General features: G+C 35.8%; 1 pseudogene; it reads left to right on the top strand.

Annotated features, from left to right (window-relative positions):
* The first annotated feature begins 1,797 nt into the window (after positions 1 to 1,797).
* The window catches only part of LOC105740944, a 45,032-nt pseudogene continuing 23,763 nt past the window's right edge, over positions 1,798 to 23,066 (top strand).

Genomic DNA, 23,066 nt, shown 5'->3' with positions numbered 1-23,066 from the left:
AAGTGCTTATTCTACTGAGCCATCTCCCCGGCCCTTTACATATTCTTTGTAATATGTATGGTATTTCATCATTTATTTAAGTTGTTTTCTACTGACTTGCTCACAGTGCTTTTTCTTTCATGACAAATATGAACTGCATTGTGACACATACCTGTGTGTAGATATCTGTTTAAATAAACACTTACATATAAATGTGCATGTAAGTGCATGTGTTTAACTACAGTATGCATTCCAGAAGCTGGAATTGCTGACTCGAAGGGAATGCTTATCAAAATAAAGAATATCACTAAATTTCCCTTCAAAAATCTATGAAAATCTCTTCCTCCCCAAACATGTCAACAATGAGTAGTTATTGCAAATGAAATAGAAATAAATGGATTAATTATTATTTAACAACATGAATGATATTTCAAATCCGGACATTCCATATTAAGAAAAAAAATCTGATAGATGCTTTTAACCTCCTTTGTAGAGATTTATAAAATTATTAGTTTTTTTTTGTGGTGGCCAAACTTTTCGATTTAATTATAACTAAAATTCCACGACGTTTTAAGTAACATTAATTTGAAAATTCTAAAACATAAAATATTGATTTTTCAAAGATTATGGTACCTAACCTTGCATGTCAATTTTGCAAATCTAAACTCTGCATAAGCTTTATTCTGCAAAGGGCATTTATTTAATCCTTAAACAGATCATTCATTTCATAGGGAAAAATTGACATTTCTTGAAAGTAGACTAATTATTAAATAGAAATGCATCACTCTGGCTTTGCAGTCTTACAAAAATCAGTGACCATAGAACACTTGTACTTATTATGTGAAACTAATTTTTTTTCTAAAACAGTAGATGAATAATGTTAAATTCTAAGACAAAGGTGTAGGCAAAAGAAGCCATTCTTGGTGTGCTTGTTTTCTTGATCTTTCTGGTGAGGAGGCAGCCGGAGCATTTGCATCTTGCACTGCATAATGAGACCAACACAACGTGATTGCAGCTCATGTAAAAGACAGGGTGGCATGTTTTCAGTTTTAATGGGGACACTCAAAAAAGTTCCAATTCTTCCTGACATTTCTTATAGCCACATAAACGTGGTCTATGCTGGAGTGTCTATTATGAAAATAAGAGGAGAGCAAGTCAATTATATTTCAATGACTGAACAGCCAGGGGTCCTCATTAAAATGATCAGAGAGATTGCAGTGTTACTCTCTTCTCTGTAGCCACTGATTATACCGTATAAGAATGACATGGCCTTTTGGGGAGCAAGCTATAGTGTGCCTTGGTATCTGGAGCCAGAAATGGTTTACCCTTCCAAGAATGAAATGTGAACTACTTTAAGGAAGAAAAATTCTTTTCTTTTGTAGAATGATGACCTTTGGAACTGTGTATGTGCTATAGTTAAGGTTACTTGTAAAGGTTTTGATTTGTGCTTTGCTGTAAGAAAAATGCCCATTAATATGGCAATGGTGAGGGCTACTTCTTTATATGTACTTCATGCAGGTTTTGTTTACTAGCTTAATAAAGTGAGCGAAAGAGTGTATCTAAGGAATAGTTATGAATTCACTACTATTTAAAAAAATCCTATTTACTTTTTCTGGTGTGTGTGTGTGTGTGTGTGTGTGTGTGTATTTAAAAGAGTTATGAAATATTCAGGAGAAGAGTGTCACTGAGCTTCCTTTTCTTCTCATCCACAAATAAGTAATATAGTTTAATATTGTTTCACATAGTTTTAAAGGAAACCCTTTCCTTGACTTTCACATTTTTTAACAGGTAGAAATAACAGCCTCAGGGCCCAGCAGCATGGCTCCCACAAAGAAGGGTGATGAGCAGAAGAAGGGCCGTTCTGCCATCCATGAGGTGGTGACCCGAGAATACACGATCAACATTCACAAGAGCATCTACCGAGTGGGCTTCAAGAAGTGCGCCCCTTGGGCACGTAAGGAGATCTGGAAGTTTGTCATGAAGGAGATGGGGACTCCAGATGTGCGCATTGACACCAGGCTCAACAAAGCCGTCTGGGCCAAAGGAGTAAGGAATGTCCCATATAGTATCTAGGTACAGTTGTCCAGGAAAGGGAATGAGGATGAAGATTCATCAAACAAGCTGTATACCTTAGTAATCTATGTCCTTGTTACCAGGTTCAAAAATCTCCAGACAGTGAATGTGGATAAGAACTAACTTGGAAATAAAGTTATGGAACTGCTAAAAACAAAACAAAACAAAACAAAACAAAACAAAACAAAACAAAACAAAACAATAATAGCCTCAGATTTTGTCAGATCTTGGTAGTCCAGATTCCAACAAAACTAAACTATTCAAGTGGGCTTATTGTATATGTTAAACATGAAAGCTTTTTTAAAATGTATTGGTATAGGGTTTCACTAAGCAGCTTGCTTGATCCTCCTGCTTTCAGCCTCCCCAGCGCTGGAATTACAGGTGTTTGTGCCATCACGTCTGGGAGCAGGGCCCACATGGCATGTGGTGCTGGGGATTGAACTGCAGTCTCTGTGCTTGCCTAAGCAGGATCTTAGTCCACTGAGCTATTTTACCAGCCTTACATGAAGGCTTTTAAGCCTTCCCTAAAGTGAATTTCTAAGTGTGTGCTTTTTAAATGAAAGATCTGTAATATTTGTAACTGACTCAAGCTCATGTTATAAGGTGACTGAGCTTTGTTCTTTGGTTAAGATGAAATATGTTTGCATTTTCTGATATTATCGATCTTTTCTCAATAAATTTCATATATTTCAATATATTAATATGATATGCTTAATGTTCTGAAAAAAAGTGCTGTGGTAATAAACATAAATAGCACTAAGAAGCACTAAAACTTTATAGTCCCATTTGGTGTGTTTCAAATAAGTGAAAAAATTTCTTTTTGATAGTTACATCTACTGAATTAAATAATTATTTCAACATTTTTTTTTGTGTGTAGGTGAATATATACAGCTTCTCCTCAATCTCTTCTAATCCTGCAATCACTTCCACTCTGACTGGCCGATCCAGTAAAATGTAGTTGTACTCATTTATTATTCTTAGGTGGCAAAAATAAAAAGGAACTGAAGTCAGATTTTCTTCTCAATCAGGCATCAGTGCATTATTACAGTTACCAGAGATAAATGTTCAATTTTTCATATTTTGTTATGGCTGTCATAATTCTTTATGATGGGCTTGGGGAGGAGTTATACATTTCAGGTAACTTAAAGGGTTTTGAATTGATTTTCTGAGTCTTAGTCAAAGCAAGTGCAATCTAGGAGCCTTTAATATTGTAATGTTACAATTTTCTTCTGAATCACCACATTGCAGAGTTGACTGATCCATCAAGCAGGTTTCAAAATAGTGGTTAAAGAAAAACAGGGCTATGATGAAGTCATTCTCCTTTATTTTTTGGTAACTATCCTGACATGTAATTTACTGTCAAAGAATACAGTGGTTTGCAGCCTAGATTAAAGAACCAATTACATGCCTCTCAAATAGACTCCAGAATTTAGCAATGCCTGGATGTTATAATAATATCATTTTGACTTGTGATTTTCATCTAATTTATTGCCTCAACCACATAAAAGATGAAGAATATCTATATCTTTTCTGCACAAGGGAATAAAAGGGAACAAAATACATAAAGTATTGAGGATGAATTTCTCTTCTTTTCTACATTGCTTGTGATTTTAGGATGCAAATGCTATTTTCTATAGTAAAAGTTATTACAGACAGTCACAAAAGTGTTGCAGGAATTCTTCATCAAGGCTCTAGCTTAAGTACAAGAAGGATGGAAGAAAGGCTGATATTCCCCCAAAGCCACCCAAACTGTGTATGGTGTAAGCCATCCACCTACAAGGGAGGATGAACATAGTTGTGTTATCACCTGTGGTTAGATGCCCCCTACAAAGTCTCATGTAGTCATAGGTGGGGCTTTTTCAGAGGTTGATGAATCTAGAGTGTAGAATGCTGGGACTGATTCATGGTGCAATGCTGGGATCCAGGGAGCTGGGATCAAGAGTGTGAGAGTGACCTGCCCTGAGTAGCCTGGGTAAGATGTGAGGGATAGGAAGAGCTGCAGCTGTCCCTTACTTGCTTTGCTGCCTTCTGCCCACCATGAGCTGTTTCTTTTCTGTGATACCTGTCTGCAGTGCCATTCTGCCGTGGAGCCAGCCAGTTATGGACTGAAACCTCCACAAATTATGAGCTAGATAAACCTTTCCCCCTTTGGCTTTGAGCATCATGTATATTGTCTTAGCAACGAGAGATATGTAACTAAGACAAGTTGAATCTAAAGCAGGGCAAAGGTCGTCTGGCTGAGGATCTAAAGCTGCATCTCATGACACTTATGCGCTTCAACCAAATTTTGATCAACGTATGAAATGGATTGTTTATAACCAAATCCACATAGGATGCTATCAGTGTCTTATATATGAGAAGTGTGCACTGAAGCAATATCTAGTTTGGTATGCAAGTTGGTAAGAGCAAAGAGAAGAGACGTGATTTAGATCTAATTCAGTCCCAAATAACCGAATAAAATGCATGTTTAGACACTGTTGCGATGTCACATTAATAATGTATATTAACATTTCTGGCTTGTTTACTGCTACACTGGGTTACTTAATCCCTTTTTTCCTGTTATCAGAAATTCTAGTACTCAGAGGTACTATGGAGGGGGCCAGGGAAATGGCTCAGTAGACTAAGTGCTTGCCTGGCAAGTGCAAGGGCCTGAGTTCAATCCCTGGTTCCGTGCGCCCCCCCCCAAAAAAAAAAAAAAATATACTCTGGACATCAAAAGATTGAGAGGTGTTGATCCAGTACACTTCATTTCAATAATAGAAGTCATTTTAGGGAGGAAGCACTTTTTCATAATGCTATAGCCAAATCAAATGTTGAAAACAAATAAATTGAATAGATTTCCTATTGTAATACTTCTTACAAGTTTTAATATTCTAGTACATACTTTCATTTTAAGTAAGATAATTAAATTTTCCAAACTTCCTTTTAGAAAACAAGCACTTTTCAGTACGCAGTTGGAAAATGATTGAACATGATTGCAAAGTTTCTTTCTTTTCCTCTCTTCTTATTAACTGGATCAGGTTGTGGGGAAAACCTTACCCCCCCCCCACGTATCTACAGTGGCTCTTAAACCTGGCAATAGAGTAGAATCACTTGGGATGATTTTTAAGAAAAATCTTATTGTGGTAAAAAACATGTATCATTAAATTTACCATCCTAACTATTTTACCTATATAATTCAGTAGTGTTGAGTCTGTTTGCATTGTTGTGAAATAGATCCCCAGAACTTTTTCACATTGCAGAACTCAAACTCTGTACTTATTAAAAAACAAGACTGCTTTTCCCACCTACTCCTGACCGTTGGTATCTGGGAAGCTTTGTAACAATTCGTATCCCAGAACCTCCACTGTCAGATATTTGACTTCAGTATTCTGGGCATAAGTATGTTAGATGTTCAGAAAATTCTACTATACAGCTAGATTTGAGAAGGCTTAAATATCATGCTTTTTCTGTATGTTTAAATTTAATTCTGAGCTTGGTTCTGAGGCTGGAGCGATAAGGAAGGCATTCAACCCTCCTGCCTGGGAAGCCTGGCTACAGAGGACACAGGCAGGGGATGATTGTAACCCTAACCCTAACTCTAACCCTAACCCTAACCCTCCTTTTGATGGATGGGGACACCAGGTTCCATGGGCAGAGTAAGTGCCCAAACCATTTCTCATTGAACTAATGCTTTAAATAGCTTGCTGCTGAATACTAGCTGCATCTGGAAAGACATTTAATATTCCAGGGTCACTATATAATTTTAATTCTGAGATGAAAGGAGACTCTATTTAAAATACGTCATTTCAGCTTTAGACAAATATGGAATTTTCTACTCCTAACACTTAGGTGATATTTTCTATATGTGATTGTTTAGTGCTCTCTTAAACACTTCCTAAAATTCTGTTTTATAATTATTATTATTTTTTCCTCTGGTGTTAGGGATCAAACCCAGGGCCTTTTGCATGGTAAGCAATCGCTCTATCACTGAGCTATCTACACTCTCACTCTTTTTTTACTATTCTTAACATGGTATTCCAGCTTATTTTATACCTGAAAGTTCAATTATGTGCTCAACAGACAATCTAGATATGATTATTACATTGAATTTCTTGAGTTACATTTGTGATAAAACTGAAAAAAAGAACAATTTAACCTGAAATTTTTATTCTCTATTTTTTCTTTTAATACTTTGCACTTACTTTAAAGGTAATATTAAATTTCTCATAAGATACTAAAAATTTAAAACTGGGGGATAATTTATAAACTGTGAAGTTATATTTCAAATATTTTTGAAAATGAATTTATTATTATAAGGAGCCATAATTATCTTAAAATGATTTACTGCAACTTAAAGCCAACAGTGAGCTTTTTCCATCATGGGTATCCTTAGAATAATTGGTCTTTTAGTTGATTTAACTAACTGACAGCTGAGCCACTAATAATTACCTATGGCATGCTTAACTTTTGATTTTTTATTAGAATACTCTCCTAATAAATGAATGTATATTATTTTAAAAACAATCACACTTGACTGTATATGAACGTTTTGCTTTTCATTTAAATAATTCTCTACGGAAATTTGTTCACACATCAATAACTTCAGAGGAGACTTTTTAATTTAATTAAAAGAAAAGCAACGCAGCCAAGAGGCCTCTTTAAGGTTAAATAATTGTGACTCAAAATAGTATATTAATTTTATCAATTTATCAGGATATCATTTCAACTTTATGACAAGCCTTCAGGTTTATTTAGGGACAATCAAAATACACAATATTATATTTTTAATAACTTAAACTTTATGGTATTCCCAGAATATAAGGAATTCTAACCATTGGGAATCTTTTATTCATTTGCGATACAGTTTTCAGTTGTAATGCTTTCTCAATAATCTGTAGATCTAAACTCAGTCTTGTGGTTGGACTTAGCTCAACAGAAATTTCCTGCAAGGTAATTTATGGACATACATTGGATAAGTAAAAAATGAGGTAGGTGGAAGCAAAAAGAAAAGAAAATGTTGGGTTTTATCATTGTGATTATATTTTGTTTTATTTCACTAAAATATTACCGAATTTGAATATTTAATAGAGTTTTACTGTTATATTGTCATAAGTGATTTTTTGTGTTAAGTGTGTAATGTTCAGAAAAACTGATATCTGTAAGGAACTTTTAAATCTTGGGAAATATAGTTTTTACTCAGTTGAGGTCTAGTTTGGGATACAGTAATTGTGAAGGTAGATATGAAAAGATTGTTTCTGTACAAAAATGTGGATGTTACAGAGAAAACCTGTAACATAAGACATAATTGATGAGTTAGAAGTCACAGGAACAGTCTATGTAAATGATCCTCATATTAATTTTACATAGTTTTCCTTCATGGGAAATGGTTTTAAAATTTATGTATCAATCATAATGTTTACTTTTTTAAGTTTGAAAGCTGTTGGATATGTAAATGGTGCTGTTGTCTTAAGGGAGTCTTTGCTATGAGTGTGTATAGATTTACAGATATGTGTAAGCATTCACTACATCTGTATATCTTTATGTGTATTAATACTTAAGTATTTAACCATGTTATGGAACTGTGATTTACAACTTCTAAACATGTCCATCATATCACATTAGAAAGATTTTTGTCTTTGTAGATCAGTATTTGTAGGAAATTATAATGAAGTTTATTCTTCATATTTACTTAGTTTTGGAAGTGCAGAATGTGTAACAATTATTTTTACATGTATTTTATTGTGTTGATGCTGATGTAGATGGAAGGTATTTCAATCACATAATCTAGTGGTTCTCAGTCAGTGATGGTTTTGCCTAGAAGAGAATATTTGTTAATATCTACAGATATTTTTTTTGTCAGAAGTGGGTAGAGACCAAAGATGTCAGGAAATAAAATAAAATTCATAGGGCAGTCCTCATAACAATTATCTGTCCCCAAATATCAACTGTGCTAAGGTTAGGAAGCCCTGGTCTCGTGCCTCCACCATCTAAGGACTGTACGTGCACTGTAAAAGCAAGCTTGCACCCACCTCAAGCAGCTCATCTTTAATGAGAAAAATATTTCAATATTTAGAAAATCAATGTCACAGTTACAAAATATACCAGGGACTCTTCTTTTTTTTGTCTTAAAACAGAAGGAAGATATTATGCATTTCTTTGAGATGAGAAGTAATGATGTTTAAAAACAGGCTTCAGATGAGTATTGGTTTTCAAGGTGGTCCCTTTAGAAGGTTAAAACTCATTCTATTTTAAACCTACAAAATGGTAAAAAAATTCTGAGTCTTTAAAATTTTTAAGAAGTAAAACCAACTATGTTGTGTTTTAATAAAAATTTGTAATGATTTAATGACTTGTTTAATCATATTTGGATGCCCAAGAGGCATGATTTTCTTCTTTTCAAATCTCTTAAAGATCTAAGGCTTGCTACTACCAAGGAGGCAGAGAAATATTCTAAATTTTGCAAAAATATTTCATGCAATGGCAGATAATTTCAATCTCCTTGAAAAACTGTAATGCTAATAGAATTTTAATTATGAAAGTTCTTTTTTTCTTTTGATTTTTTTAATCATGAAAGTTCTGAGCATGATCTGTTTCAAAAACTCTTATTTGGTATTTTGATGTCAGACTAATCTTTATACAGATTGATAGGCTATTATGCTTATGCTTATATTTTATACAAATTCAATGCTATTTTAAACCTACAATTAAAAAGTAAGTTACTGGAAAAAATTATACATTGTGTGTGAATCTAAGATATGATGATCCTTGACATAAAAATTTGTCAAGATAGCAAAGCCCTCATAACATGACACAATTTCTTTTCATGGAGGTAATCATAGTTATGAGTATTATATATCAAAGTCCTTTGGAAATGGACGAAAATATAAATTAAGAAGAATAATTTCATATGGGCGAATTGAGAAACATTAAAAATAGATGTTAGTTTTTAAATTATTTTTATTTATGTCCTTGTGATTATTGGTAATGACCAACATGTTTTTAATTATAAAATTGTTTTAAAATTTTATTATTTGCTAAAATTATCAGACTATTTTTGCATAGAGTTGTGTTAAAATACCCAAGGGAATAACCAACAAAAAACACCTAAATTTTTTTTTCCACCTAAATTTTTTTATAAATTGAAATATAAATTGTTGAATTGGAAATTAATATGAGGAACGTGTAAGTGTTACACAAAGACAATTGCGTAATAGTGTCTGAATATGACTAATTTTTACTTTTCATTAGTAGCTTAGTCCTGGAGTCATAGTCACTGAATTTCCTGACAGCTTTCTAGAAGAAATAAATATTGTAGTTAGTGTAGGATTATATTATTTTCAAATCATTTAAGATGCATATCTGAATATATTTTATACATGTAGGTGTTGAATGTAAATATGAATTTACTTTCATAGTCTTCTTGATTTACAATTAATATTTAAAGAATAAACAGTTTTATAGCATATAATCACTTATGTCTGAAAGTATCTAAATATATAGCTTTTAGATGGTGGCACATCTATAAAGAATTTTTAACAGGGAAAGAATGGATATGAAAAAGACATGAAATTAATATTTACATAAAAATAAATACAGTACACATTATATAAAGGTAAAGTGTGAATGTATACTTTATTTTTAACATTTCATTGACATTTCATTTGAACTGCAGTATAGCAGTTTGTTATAAAAAATGAGATAGTATAAAAATTGTTCTTGAGACAAAAATATGAGCAAATTGTTAAGTATGAAAATAAAATGACTAATTGTACTGAAAGACTATTTAAGCCTATTTTTGATACACATTCTTAAAATCTGACATAGGTTTAAGCCTTCCATGTAAATATGGGAGATAAAAAATAGCAAATTAGAAGTAATGTAGCAGTTTTGACTTTGATGCATGAAATGATTCTAGAAACATTAAAAAAAGATTTGATGCAGAGAACACTGACAAATTGCAAAATAAGATGTTAAATGTGTCAGACCATTATTTACCTAGGAAAAAATTTGCTGGAGATGGTGCCAAGATTCACCCTCTTTGAAGCATAATTAAATACCTGAATAGTCATAATATTCACTGTTTTGTGGGCAGATAACCCACATGGGTTGCAAGGTTTATTTCTTTCCTTGGATACAGTAAATACAACAAAGGTGCAAAATCCATCATAGTTATTTGCAAACAATTGCCATCGTTGGAATCAGAATCCAGCACGATCTCACTTTTACTCTACATCAACACACTTTAGTGTAGACACCTTTATCGTTCATTTTGTCTGTCCATCAGGACTTACTTGTTTTGTGAAGCCTTTCTTTTGGAAAATGAGAAGTATTTGAAAAACCCTAAAAACATTAAAGTTGTAGGAACTATATTGATACTAATCAATCAAGGCAATTTTGGAAACAACTATGAAAAAGGCATATTGGAAATTGACTTAAGGTATTTGTAAGTAAACATATCAATTCCTGCTTTCTTACTCAAGTTACATTGGAACCAAATAGTCACTTTCCAAAGCCAGTAGAAGGGCCTCCACTTACTCCATTGTCTAATCTGACCCTTTGTTTCATTCACTTGTAGATATATGCATATCCATTTAGGTCAGTATCTGCAGCTCACAGTATATTAGTGAGTACGTGTATTCCTAATGCCATTGTAATAAGCTGCCATTATGAAATAAAACATATTTATTCCCCAAATGTATACAATGAATGTCAAGGACTTAAAAGAGTAAGATTCATCCTCTTGCCAGAGAAGATGCTGGAAAATTGAGGTAACTTACATTACTTAAAATTACAAACATGTATCTTTTTGTATCTTGAAGTTTAATGAAGCCATAGAGGGGCAGATTTTCAGAGTTTAAGGGACCCAATCTAATCTTCCATCTGGTGCTCATATCCCGGTCTTGGCTGTACAATGAAGGCTGTCTAGTGTTTGCTTGAATACTGATCCTGAAAGAGAATTCAGAATTTCCTGATGCAGATCCTTCCACTTTGGTGTAAGTTTCACTATTATGACTTAAAAAAAAAACTAATCCAAGTATTATTGCAAGGTTAAGGATGTGTTCTTGAGACACTGACATCTTCTGAGTAAAGCAGGTCCTGAGCAAGCGAACGTGAAAATGTTCACATAGGAAAACGCCCAGGCATAAGCACCCCAATCATGTCTCGGTTTCCTGGAGCTGCACAAATGATTTCTACAGGCTGAGTTCTGTTTTATTTTTTTATTTTTATTTATTTATTTATTTATTTATTTATTTATTTATTTATTTGGCAGAACTGAGGATTGGACTCAGACCCTTGTGCTTGCCAGGGAAGCACTTATTCCACTGAGCCATCTCCCCGGTCCCCTTAGTTCTGTTTTAGAAACAGAATTATAGAGATGGTATGGTTCTGCTTTTGTCTGTGAGTGCTATCTTTGATAATTTAATAAAGGTGAGCATTGAGAGAATCACAGTGCCTTGCTTTCAATTATTTGTGTCTTAAAAATAGCATGTGATGCATTTGCTCGCTTATTGCCTATTTGGGTATTTTAAACAAAATTCAAATTCTTTGCACATAGCTTGACAATTTATGTGAGACTGTTGCACACATTTTGCAGTTATATATTTAAAAGTAAACAGAACATTTTGGAATACTATTAGGAAACATACATCTTTTTTGACCTTTATATCCTCATTCCAAAGACCATTTTGTGGTAATATATATATCTGCTTCCTTATTTGAAATTCATTTTTCATAGGACAGCAATTCAAAAATTTGATCCCATGTTCTTAGATAAACTAGAATAATTTGAAATATAGTCTTATGGGCAAAATTGGACACCCAAAGCAAATACCTCTGTATGTACTGTTTGCCAAAATGTTGACTACTGTGCCAAAAATAAATATCAACCTCAAAGAAAATTTGCATTAATTTACATATATGATAATTACCAGCATATGTTTTTGGTCTACAATGTTTATATTCCTGTGTGGAGTTGGTATGTGGGCATGACACATCTTAACTCCCACTTCATCCCCCTTCCCTCCCCTTCCTCTTCCCTTGCCCCATCTTTTGATCCCTTCCTCATTTGTGACCGATCTACCTTCCTATTTCCTATCATCTATTCTTTATTTTGCTCTTTATGATTTGGGTTTCTTTTCTAAGAGAAACCATGCAGGAGGTTAATTCAGCTTTGTGTATGCGCAAGCTCTTGCACTACTTTGTAGCTGTTTTTGCCTTAGCAAAGGTGTTTAGTGTCAAGCATTGTTTCTTTTCTGTCTTTTTTCCTCTTACACATTGTGTTGTACAAATCTTTTGTTTCATAGTTTGATCTAATTCTAATTTTTACTTAAAGGATGTTCAATCTGGCTTTTTATTCAAGAATATCTGGAGGTGGGAAACAACAGTTTCTCCTACATAAATTGGGTTGATGCTTGTAGTTTTCTCTGTCTAGAAAATGGTGGTTTCATAGTAAAACTATCACTAAAATATGGATAGAAAAATTAAGCAAGTGGCACAGAGATGGGGTGATTCTATTAAACTTGGGGTTGTCAAACTTGCTCAATGAATAAATATATTTTGGCAGTGTGATACAGGATAGCATAGGAAAGACAAAGCATTCAAAATTTCAAACTTCAGATTTTTTTCACCAGCCATACCTGATACTTATTTAGAAAGTGTGCAATGAATATTCATTGATCATTTCTACTAATTATTTAAATAAATTTCTTGTAATTCTTGCCATTGTATTTTCAGGTACAATTAGACTTAATAAAAGACAGTATCTTGATTTGCTCATACTTTCAATATTTGAAAAATTTCAAATATATAGAATAGTTGAAAGAATCCATGAATTCACCCAAATTTAGCAATTATTAACTTTGTTTCTGGTTCTGGGGATCCAACAAGGATCTTACATGTGCTAAGCAAGGAGGGTACCATTGAGCTACATCCCAGGCCCACAATTACTAACGTTTGCCATTGTTTTAGTTTTTATTGTGTTTCTCCTTCTCTTTCTCTCCCCTTCTCTGCCCTATCATCTATCTATCTATCTATCTATCTATCTATCTATCTATCTATCTATCTATCTACCTATCTATCTATCTATCTATCTATCAATCTATCTTACATAGTTTGCTGAACAATCTATTTATTTATTTATGGTGACCAGGGATTGAACATGGGACCTTGCACTTGCCAGGCAGGCACTTGAGCCACCGAGCTATCTCCCCAGACTTCTACTGAACTATTTAAAAAATTAATTGCAAGCATCATGACACTTGGATCTTATTCATCATAATGAAGAAATTCTCTTTTATAACTTCAAAATGATTATAGAATTTAAGAAAAAGAAGTAATTCCATAAGCAAATCTGTTTGACATTTAAGTATTACTGACTGACTCCAAAATGCCAACTAACTTCTAAATTTTTTTCTGCTTAAAAATACAACCAAGGATCATGCGTTACAAGGACACACACCCTCCACATGATCATCATTAGGAGAACTGATAAATATATGATAAACTATATGTAAAGTGACACTTTGTTTTCAGATTTTGATTTTTTAAAATTTATGTTCTCAGACTTTGAACCAGCTCTATGCTTGTAGCTTGAGTGTTATAATTTTATGTGCCCTTCGACAATTCACCAAGATTTTACATTTTCATAACATCTTTAGACTGTGCACGAAATTACCCAGCAGAAGGGTGCCACATATGGGTCCGATCACAGAACAGTGGCTTAATAGAGTTAGTCGTGTGACCTGCCAGAAGTTGACCTCATTTCAGAATTCCACTGGAGCACAATGCTTTCAATTCCACATGGAATTTGAGAAACATGCTAAATTCATGGTAGCTCTCATTTTGACTTTGGTTCAAATAATCAAGTGTAATGATTTTATACTTTTTTGAATACTATTTCTGTTGCTAATACAGACAAGGAAAACCCCACCACCAATCAGATCAAACAACTGTTAAGTGTAAAGCTGAAATTGCATTTGTTAGGTAACTAATTTTGCTACAATGTTTGTGGAAGATTTATGAAAGGGCAAGTAACACCTTGCACTTTCCTCATCTCAGTTGTCTATGCGTGCTATTTGCACATTCCTGCTTCTCTAGCATGATAGTCATGTGGGTCATGTTAGTGGAAGAGCTTGCATTCTCTTCACGAGGAAGCAATCTGTGTCTTTCAAGTCCACTTCCAACCCTCAACACCTGTCTGGAAGGCTGCTCCTTTATGATCATGGATATGGTGTAATTTTGCCTTCTTGTGAATTTCCGTAGAGTTTACTTTTTATTTTAGTTAGCACTCTCACATCCTTTCCCTATTATGTCCGCTGGCTTCTTCACGCTCTACTCTGAGCTGCTCTTTGTTGGTGTGTGGAGATGGAATTTCACTTAATTCTGACAATAATCCTGTGTGAGGGGATTTATCAACTTCATTTCATAGGTGAAGAAACTATAGAGAAAAAGTGAAATGTTTTGTTGAAGATTGTATCCTGCTCAAAGGTACAGACAATGTGAACTTAGATCCATCTGACATAACCAGATTTCACATTCTTTCTACCCTAAAAATGTGCCTAGACTAGGTCTTGAACTACAATTCGTGCTCAGAAAATAATCAGTGTTATAAACTGATGGATGAATATCCTCTTAAGTTTTTTTTCTGCATTGCCTAACTCTGATCCATGGGCAATAAAGAAACTTTTGCTGTGTATCTCAAGAAAAAATAAAACCAGGCATGGTGGTGCATGCCTGTGATCCAGCAATTGGGAGGCTGAGGCAGGAGGAAAACCAGGAGTTCGAGGCCAGCCTGGGCTACATAGTGAGCGAATTGTATAAGGAAACCCTGTCTCAAAACAAACAAACAAACAACCCTCTCAAAACAGTGAAAGAAAAACAATAAAGAAGACAGTCTGGCAAGCATTGTTGCTGTGTTGTTCACCAGAGACCACGACTTATGTTTAGTGCTCTGGTGGCAAGAAACACAGTGCTGTTTCTGCCTGCTCCATAAGCCAAGCCACTCTTCATAGTGATAGTCCGGATTTTCTGAACAATCATAGAGCCAAACAGGGTTATAGTTACATCTCCTCTTGTATTTCCCTTACAACGTCAACATCCTCTGACTGGCTGTACGTGAGTTCACCAGAAGTTTGTTACAGTCTGCCATTGTGAGATGATTGTTTTGTGTTCTTCATATCTTACAGAAGAAAACTAATATCTTGAAGCCGTGTGGAAAAACAATACTGCAAGTACCTAACCCCATCCCATTAAAAAAAGTTTTACTCTGCCCTTCCCAACTGGATGTGTTGTGGCTACTTCTTGCATCTCTTTTCCTTATTTCATTTGCCAGAGACTATTTCACAACACAATGTCACTTACTCTCAACTGCCTGCCTGCTGGGCCACGCAGGAGCAGCCTGATGCCCCCTTCCTCAGATCTATCCCTTTCCTTGACCCAGGCTTTCAACTTTTGCCTCACCATTACTGAAGTTTGAGAACTTCTAGACCCAAGAGCCTCTTCTCATGCCTGTCTCATTACCTCCCCTGTGTTTGATGCTGCAGAGCGACCCACAGTTCTTGAAATTCTTTGATTTCTGGAGCACAGCTACTCAGTGCTTCTTCATTCTTTTTTTCACAGGTTCCACCACTGACTTGTTTCCTTTCCTGCCCCTAGAATAAATATAGGCATTTCATGGAGTTTTATCCTAAAATTAATTCTCAATTTTTTTCTTGAGAACTTTAACTTATTATTTCAGCAGCACCTACATGCTGACAATCTTCAGGGGTGTGTGTGTGTGTGTGTGTGTGTGTGTCTGGTTCAGGTGATCTATTCACAACTTTAATTGACTATTTGTTTTTCATTTTTTATATAATCAAGAGGACTTTGGCTCCTGATATATCTGCCACCATGCAGTATAGGAAGTAGACATGGCTTTGCTGTTCATAGATCTTAGTGGTACAAGAGACAGCAAACGTGGGCAATGTTTGCTAGTGATAAGTACTAGAAATAAAGTGTCATGGGATTGTTTGGTGGGGTCATCTTAATTATGGGTTAGAAAAAGGTATCTTTGAGATAACTTTATGCCTTATTATGGCAAGAAGGAGCTAGCCCCACCAGATTTATAGGATGAATGTCTTGGTTTTAGTGGACAGTTAGTACAAAGTTTTTGAAGTAGAAGTGGCTGGATGTGTTTAAGAGACAGAACAGAGCAGAAGGCCTCTGTGGCCAGAGTACAGGGAACAGACAGCGGGGAAGAGTTTGCTGAACTAGGCAGGGCTAGATCAAGCTGAGAAGAGGTAGTGTTGGAGAGCTGTATGCAAATTTAACATTGCTGTAATATCTCTTACTGAAATTTACAAAAGTATTAGTCTACATTATAGTGAATTGGGAGGGGGGAAACTAATCCAGGCTCTTTACAACAAATATTTTGAGAAACACTGTTCTAATAGATGCTTTTATTCAGCCCAATGTGTATTGAAAAATGTAAGATCAAGGCCCCACATAATTCTGAAGTCCTTGCAAAGTTCTTGCCAAGTACCAGTAATTGAGTGTGTGAGAGAGATGAAGTGTGTGTGTATGTGTGTGTGTGTGTGTGTGAGAGAGAGAGAAAAAGAGAGAGAGAGAGAGAGAGAGAGAGAGAGAGAGAGAGAGAGAGAGAGAGAAATCTACCTATCTTGAGAGTGATGAATGATTTGAGTATGATTTGGTACATGAAGTTGAGTGGAATCAAATATATAGAAAATCCATTATTTTTTTAATGCATTTGGTACAGGGTCTCACCACGCAGCTTGGACTCATAGTGTTCCTCCTGTTTTTAGTCTTCTCAGTGCTGGGATTAGCGGCATGTGCCACAATGCCTGCACTCGGTGGCTGGCTCAGTGTGCCCAGGGAGCAGGGCCAACCTGGCATGTGGTGCTGGGGATTGAACCCTGGTCCTTGTGCTTGCCTAGGCAGGCATTTAGTCCACTGAACTATCTCACCAGCCTGCCATAATGTTTTTGAGAGATCTGTACTGGCAAAATCATGTTAATAGTTTCTGGACTAAAGGAGACTAAGACTATTAGACACATCTACAGTATTTTTCAAGCAGGGGCCTGGTCAGATAGCTCAGTGGATTAAAGCACTTGCTTAGGCAGACTCAGGGTCCAAAGTTTCGATTCCTGGCCTGCTGTGCCAGCCCCACCCCTGGGGCATGCTGAGACTGCAACTGATACTGGGCATGGTGGTGTGCATCTGTAATTCCAGGGCTTGGGAGGCTGAAAAACACGATCACTATAAATCCTATCTGTACAGTGAAACTTTGTCGACCCTGTACTAAATACATTAAAAAAATTCTTCAAGCAGGATGTTCAGGTGCTTCACAAGCTTAAACTGTGCTGTGTCTTCTTCAGAGCATGCCTAGGAAAGTGGGAGAAAGTTGGTCCTTCAAAGATCAGAATCAATAGCTACGGGAAATTATAAAGCGGCACTGCCCACTTTCAAGTCAAGTAAGCCTGACATTTTCTGAAGGAAATTGGAACAATTTCCCTGATCGAGCAATTATTATTATATTCTTTTTAGTTTTCTTGTTTCAAAATGGGATTATTTATGTAGTTGTGTCATTCCTCTGTTGCTTATGGTACAAGTGAAAAGAAAAGCTCTCTTTATTATTTAGAGGTCTTCAGAGCAAGAGCAACTTTTACTGGACCAGAGCTGACCATAAAAGCCCATTTTAGCCAGTGATAAAGCTCAGCAGCTTAAGTGCTTGCATGGCAAGCACAAGGTCCCAAGTTCAATCCCCAGTATACAAAAAAAAAAAAAAAAAACAACCCCAAAAAACCTCATACTACAGCCTGATATTATGATTTTAATGAAACTAGTGGATCTTGGACATGGAAAGTATATTTTGTATGTGAGAAGGAGTATATGGAACCAGGAAGGGGCTGTAGTGGGTAACCACTCAAAGTGCTCACTTTACTTCTACCACTACAGAAGTGTATTTTCTATCACACCCCCCTTTTCTTAAATAGTGGGGGTGGTACTGGGGATTGGACGCAGGGCCAGTAGGCTACATCTCCAGCCCTATCTTTTATTTCTTATTTTGAGACAGAGTCTTGCCACATCACTAAGTTGCTCAGGCTGAGCTCAGACTTGCTATCATCCTGCCTCAGTTTCCCAGAGACCTGGAGCACAGGGATTACAGGTGTGTGTCACTATTCTCAGCTATTTTCCATCTTAGAACCTCATAATCAGCAGGACTGGCTTTGGCCATGAGGATGTTAGGTTGGGCTGGGGAGATAGCTCGGTGGTCTAAGAGCCTGCCTGGCAAGCCCAAGGACCCGGTACTGCAAACTGTGCTGGCCTCAGAACCCAAGGAGTGCCATGACAGCCTCCAAAATCGGGCGTGGTGGCACACACCTGTAATCCCAGTGCTGGGGAGACTCAGACAGGAGGATCACTATGAGTTTGGGCTGTGTAGGATGTTAAGGGTCTCACTACTAGAACAGACTCATAGTGATCTGGCTGTTTACAGCCCCCCAAGAGCTGGGATTACAGGCACGCACCACCATGCCCAGTCTCAATTGCCATCTCAGTGCACCCTGGGGCAGGGCCAGCATGGCAGGCCCAGGGATCACACCCCCCAGCCCCTGCGCCTGCTTGCAGGCACTTTAATCCTCTGAGATATTTGGCCGGCCCAATAAATAAATAATTAAAAAAATTCAAAAGCAGATGTTATCTTACGTGATATAAACAGCAGTTTGAAATGCTTTTTTGTGTCTCTGAGGTTGTGAGGGCAGCTTCCTCTGGGGAGATGGCTTTGTCCCTTTATTCTGGGACTAAAACTGAAGCGGCGAGTGTGGAAAGTGTCTCCTCGCTAATCAGACCTGATGCTCTTTGTCAGCTCATTAGGATGGAAAAATTGTATAATAATAAACTTCATGATATTTCTATGATAGTAAAGTCTGTAAGAAGCATATTAATATAAAGAAAACTGTTTGAAATGAGTTTATATCAGCTAACAGTAGGAGGACTTTTGACCTAAGCACGGAGCGCTTCTGGAGATATTAGTTAAGGCGAAGTTTTACAGATCTGCTAAGGTATAGTGGATGTACAGTTAGCTATGCATAATGACAGCCCAACTTGATAGTGTTTGATCTTTATAAATTTTTTTTTTTTTTTTTGGTGGAACTGGTAATTGAACTCAGGCCTTTGCGCTTCCCAGGAAAGCGCTTATTCTACTGAGTCATCTCTCTGTCCCTGATGTTTATAAACTTGAGAAATACAATCCTCAAACATCTTCACATGCCATGTACTAGCCTACCCTTTTGTCCCTCCCTTCATGCCTGGACAACCACTTCATTTTATAATTATAGGTTAGTTTAATTCCTCTAGAGTTTATATGATTGGAATCCTGTAGCACTATATGTCCCATAATTATATTGAGATCCGTACTCCCTGTTGCACATAAGGTCATTCTGATTGCTGAGCAGCATTTTGCTGCAGAGATATGTCACACTTTGTTTAATCAGTCACTTGTTGATATGGACATTTGCATTGTTTTGGGTCTTTCATCGATAAACCTGCTCTGAATATTTCTGTGCATATTTTTGTACATGCCTTTTTTCTCCCTTGGGTAAATGCTGAGAAGAGAATTTCTGGACCATATTATAGGAGATGTTTAGCCTTTTAAGATACCATTGATCTGTTTTCCAAGGTAATTATACCATTTTATGTTCTTGAAAGAGTGTATGAGAATTTCTATATTCTTGTCTACATTTGGTAGGGTGTGAACCATATCAGTTCCCAGTTTTAGCTCTTCTAATAAGTGAGTAGTGATAGTGCTTTGTGCATGTAAGTTAAAATTTCCTAATTTGTTGAACATTTTAATAGGATTGTTTGTTATTCATAAGTCTTTGATGAAATGCTCCAATATTTTTCCCCCAATTTTTAAGTTGGGTTGCTTATATTCTTGAGTTTGGAGAATTCCCTATCCTGGATATAAATCTTTCGTTAAATATAAGATTTCTAAATATATGACTCCCACTCTGTGGCTTTTCTTTTTATTTTCTTGACAGCAGCATCTTTTGAAAGCAGATGTTCTTAGTTTTATGATGTTCTACATGTCCATTTTTTTTCTACAATGGATCAAGATTTTTGTGTCTTACCTAAGAAATCCATGGTTCCATTAAGATCACAAAGATTGTTTTCCTTTATGTTTTCATATGGAAGTTTATGGCTTCAGGTTTCAACTTAGGTTAACATTACACTCTGAATGAATTTCCTCTATATTAAGAGGCATGGAGGTGTAGATGAAAGCTTATCTTTTCCATCCGCATATCCAAATATCCTGGTTAAAAGGGTTGGTTGAAATGACCTATTTTATCCCCACATCACTGAATTTGTACCTTTATAAAATGTCAATCGTTCATGCCAGTGTGGCTCTTCTGGACTGCACTGTTTACGGATCTGTTTTTTTACTGTTCTGATTGTTGTCATTGTATGTCATGAATTAGATTGGGCAAGTTCATTCTCAAAGTTGTTTGGCTAGCCTATGAGTTTTGCACTTCCATATGAATTTTAGGATAATGTCAGTTTTTCTGCAAAAAAGAGGTCTGTTTAGATTTTGATTTGAATGTGTTAAGTCTACAGATCAATTTGGGAAATTTACGTCTTAATAATATTTAGTATTCAACCCACAGATACCATAACATTCTTAATTTTAGATCTTCAGTGCCTCTGAGAAATATTTTAAATGAATAAGTTTGCATAACTTGTCAGATTTTTTTCCTTTACTATTTCATCTGTTTGACGGTAGGATGTTTTAAGATTCTATTTCTCAATTATTCTTTTGCTAATATATATAAATGCAATTAATTTTTTTTTTCCAAACCGGAGTTTGCACTCAGGCCCTTGTGCCTGCCAGGGAAGCACTCATTCTACTGAGCCATCTCCCCAGCCCCAATGCAACTGATTTTAAATATTGAACCTGTATACTGCAATCTTGATTAACTCATGTGCTATTTCTAATAACTGGAAAAAATGGATTCCATTTTAAGCAGGTAGTTATACTGTCTCCAAATACAGTTTTACTTCTTTATTTTCAATCTGGCTACATTTTTCATTCACATTTTTTTAATCTTACTGAATTGTCCAAAACCTTCAGTATAATATTAAAAATAACTGGTAAGAGAAAGCATGCGTGTTCTTGGTATTATTCCTATGTTGAAGAATAAATATTCAATCTTTTATCATTAATGTGATATAAGCTATGTGTTTTTTTCTGAGGTTGACCCTTTTGAGGTTAAGGAATACATTTTTATTCTTAATTTTTGAATAATTATGAATGACCACTCCATCAGTGCTTCATATACATCCACACGTTTAGTTAGTTTGTTAAAGTGAATTTATTGATTTTTTTGTTTTGTTTTTTGAGACAGGGTCTTGCTATGAAGTTTAGGCTGAACTTTAATTCACTGTGTAGTCTAGGGGGGCCACGAACTCATGGCAATCCTCCTGCCTCAGCCTCCCAAATGCTGGGATTACATGTGTGCACCACAGTGCCTGGATTTTTGATTACATTCTGAATGTTAGCTCACTGTTTTCTATGATAACATCCACTTTGTTCTGATGTATGGCCCTCAACATATTGCTAGTTTCAATTTGCTAAATTTAGAATTTTTAAAAAAATTATTTATTTATTTGTGTGTGTGTGTGTGTGTGTGTGTGTGTGTGTGTGTGTGGCCAGCTCAGCCCACCAGGAGGCAGGGCGGGCCGACATGTGGTGCTGGGGGATTGAACCGCGGTCCCTGTGCTTTGCTAAGCTTGTTCTAAGTAGGTGCTTTAGGCCACTGAGCCATCTCACCAGCCCCATAAATTTAGAATTTTTGTGTCTCATTTTATGAGACAGCCTGCTCTTAGTTTTCTTTTTGGCAATGATGACTTCACAGAATGACTGGGCAATTTGTTACTTCCTTAACAATGTTTTGGAAGAGTGTATGGAAGTGTTTATTAAATATTTGGAAGACTTCACCAACCTATCTTTTCCAGAGAATTTTAAACTACAATTTCAATTTTGTTAATAGATATAGAACTATTAAGATTACTTATTTCTTCTTTTAATCTTGTTGTCTTCCTACAATTTTTACAACTGAGAAATAATTCACTTTTAAAATTTAAAATGAAAAACTCTGGATTTTAGCATTCGCTTGAAGTGGTATAGCCATCACACTAGTTCCAGAGCACTGCTGTCATACCCCTGAGAAGGGTTAACAGCAGTTTCTTTCCCCCTTGAGACCACTGATCTACTTTTTGTCTCTATGGTTTTGCATTTCTAGGGAGTTTGTATAAATATAGCACACAACATGTGCCGTTTTTGTGTCTGAATTCTTACTTAACCTAATATTTTTAAGGTTTGTCCAATCATGTATCAGTATTTCATCTCTTTTTATGGTCAAATCATACTCTATTGTGTGGATATGCAATTTTTGTCCCTTAGTTACCACTTTGTACACATTTCAGCTTTTCCTATATTTTGTTCTGCTGATCTTTGTGGTTGTTCTTCACTCTGTTTTATTTCTGTTCCTTAGGCTGGATAATCTCAGTTGATCTTAGTTATCATGCTCACTAATTCTTTTGTCTATCAATTATGCTAGTGAGATTCTCTGCTGAATTTTCATTTCAGTTTTACTTTTCAACTATAGAATTCCTATCTGGTATTTTTTCACAACTTCCTCCTTCAGGGTGAGACGCTGGTTTTATATTTCCCTTCAATTCTTCTTTCAGAAGTTGTACAGAATAGCGCGCACGGCATGCTTTGGTCATCCCACCCCGATGGCCCTCTCTTTTCTGCTCTCACCCACCCAGTGATCCCTTCTTCTCCTCTAGTAGTCTTCCTCCTGCTTTAGTATCCCCTTTTCAGATTCCATGTAGGAGAAAAATGTGGCTACTGATCTTTCTGAGTCTGACTTACTTTGTTTAATAGGATGCTCACCAGTGCTACTTATTTTCCTGCAAACTGCATGATTTCTTATTTACAGCTGAACAGGGCTAAGCTGTGCATGTACGCCACAAAT

Source organism: Octodon degus, unplaced genomic scaffold (assembly GCF_000260255.1).
Source record: "Octodon degus isolate 3935 unplaced genomic scaffold, OctDeg1.0 scaffold00244, whole genome shotgun sequence".
NCBI classification, from domain to species: domain Eukaryota; kingdom Metazoa; phylum Chordata; class Mammalia; order Rodentia; family Octodontidae; genus Octodon; species Octodon degus.
Note: the sequence above shows the minus strand (reverse complement) of the source record. Positions and strands in the feature narration are given on the sequence as shown.